The following is a 2,500-nucleotide window of genomic DNA, read 5'->3' as shown; positions in this document are numbered from 1 at the left end:
AAAGGAAAAAGCACAATGGCTGTCAGTATCAAGGGATTGTTATCATTGCAAGTTGCAAAAAAAACGGCATTAGGAGGACAATTGAAAAGGTAGTGATATGCATAAAAAAATTAATGATTAGGAGTAATATTACTAAATTAGGGGGTTAATATCAATCATCTTTTCTCTCTCTCTCTCTCTCTCTCTCTCTCTCTCTCTCTCTCTCTCTCTCTCTCTACGTTAGACCTGAACTAGATATCAACATTATGACCGACGGCTTCCGCTTGACCAACAGCAACAATACCATATGTAGCAGCCGCTACACTGCAGTAGCACTAGCAGTAGAAACCGCACAGGATTTAAATTTCGAGCAGGACACCGTCAAAAGCAGCAAACATTCAAGATATAAAAGCAGCAAAGGTAGATAATAACTCCAGCTCCAGTGGCAGTAATAGCATCAAAAGACAAATTAAATCAGTAAAAGAAGTAATTAGTCCATAAGTAGTAGCGGTAAAAGTAGCTATCGAATCCGTATAAGTGACAATAGTAGTATTAGCAAATTAATAGCAGTAGCCGAACGACCGATATCAGCAGCAAAAGGACTACAAATAGCAGTACCATATACAACAGAACACAGCAGGAACAAAAATACCAACTGAAGTTATACTTCTTTTTTATTTTTTATGAAAAACACATTCACAATCATACAATTTATACCATATAAACATCATAGTATATTTACATAAACCCAGACACTGAGGGGGGCAAGCCACCCTCAACTTGGAGCCGGTCCCAAGCCCGGATAAATGGGGAGGGTTGGCGGCAGGAAAGGCATCCGGCCATGACAAGTTAGCCAAAACAACTATGGTCAGTGAGTATAATCAGGGAAAAGATGTAGAAAAAGAAGAAGTATATTTACATAAATATTTTCTTTTTATTTTACATATACTGCATTTACAATGGAAATTTATAGTACTTATATAAATATGTTTTTAAACCAAAAATATATCGACTGAAGTTATATTCGTAGTAGCAGAAGGGGCAGAGTAGAATTTTAAAGAACAGAAGCATAACAAACAATACAATGAGTAGATACAGAAAAAAAGTAGCAGTGACAGCATTAGTAATACAGCAGAACCGACAGAACTACAGTAGCCTTAAGAACCCGACCACAAGGGCGTTGGCAGAATACAGAGCGTATTTCGATAAATCACAAGACGCCCCATATGCGTCGATCGCAGGAACATTACCGTAGGATACCACCCGTGAAGAAACGAATAAGGAACAAAGCCGTTCTTGTGTCACTCCATTCGAGAAAGATTGGATAGACCAACACAGTAGATAGCTATTTACAGTCATTTTTGGAACTGGTGGCTAATGCCGGCAGCCAACAGCGTTGGAACTGATTTGTGATTGGCGGAAACTCATACTGTTCACCAATCATCGACGGTTTTTAATTCAAATATATCGGCCAATCAGGAGCAGGTTACTAGCTTCAATGATATCGAGCGAAGAAATTTACCGTCAGCTTCAGAGAAACAGACTAATGCGAACTAACAAGAGTAAACATAATAATCACAATGCAAGCAACAAAATTCTACTACTACTATTACTACTACTAATATCTATCATAATTAAATACTATTATTTCTATCATTGCCATTAGTACCCTTGCTTATAGCAGATAAGTTAAGATTGTACTTAGTTACGGACCGCTTGATATTAAAAGGTTATCAAGAAGGTTCTAATAATACCAATAAATAACCAAACCAAAACAAACATTATAAATATCTAATCATCCTAAATTCCCGAAAAAATGGAAATACAATTCTTCAAACAATTAGTCAAATCAATTAATAATGAGAGAGAGAGAGAGAGAGAGAGAGAGAGAGAGAGAGAGAGAGAGAGAGAGAGAGAGAGAGAGAGAGCGCCAATATACTTATCAAACGGCTACAAGAGAAAGTACCCAAATCTCTCTCCAAAGCACCTTCATTCATTTCACGAAACCAAGAATCAATAAGACTGCCAACGACACTATCCAATTTGGGAGATTTACAGAGAGAAACTAGCCAGCATATATTACACATCTCGCGGCAGTAAAATTTCCCACCGACAGCGTCTTCCTCTATAAAACCGACAATTGTATTGCTTTCGTAAAGAAAAAAACATAAATAAATAAGGGCGCAGAATCATTTCAGGGCTGATTGAAAGCGGAGGCCATGTTTTAAAGTTCTCAATAATGTTCTGAAGGATAAGGAACCTCGTATTGGTTTTGTAATAAAATTCGGATAGGTACTTTGAATTGCCTTTAGAAAAATGGTGCGTGAGCGAGAGACACACAGGAAATTATACATACAAGCACTTATACACACACATAAACACAATCATATATGTATATGTGTGCGTATGTGCGTTTGTGTGGGTGTGCTGATGATGATCGCCTTAGCAAAATAACAACAACGCACACATACATAAATACACACACACACACACATATATACTGTATATATTTATATATATA

The 2,500-nt window shown here is 37.1% G+C and overlaps 1 long non-coding RNA gene across 1 annotated transcript in view; it reads right to left on the bottom strand.

The window, feature by feature from the left end:
- The window catches only part of LOC137624880 (uncharacterized), a 65,863-nt gene that overhangs the window by 37,457 nt on the left and 25,906 nt on the right, over positions 1 to 2,500 (bottom strand). The gene's annotated exons all lie outside the window — the stretch shown is intronic.

This window comes from Palaemon carinicauda, chromosome 31, assembly GCF_036898095.1.
Source record: "Palaemon carinicauda isolate YSFRI2023 chromosome 31, ASM3689809v2, whole genome shotgun sequence".
Lineage (NCBI taxonomy): Eukaryota > Metazoa > Arthropoda > Malacostraca > Decapoda > Palaemonidae > Palaemon > Palaemon carinicauda.
The sequence above is the reverse complement of the archived record's forward strand: the minus strand, read 5'-3'. Positions and strand labels throughout refer to the sequence as shown.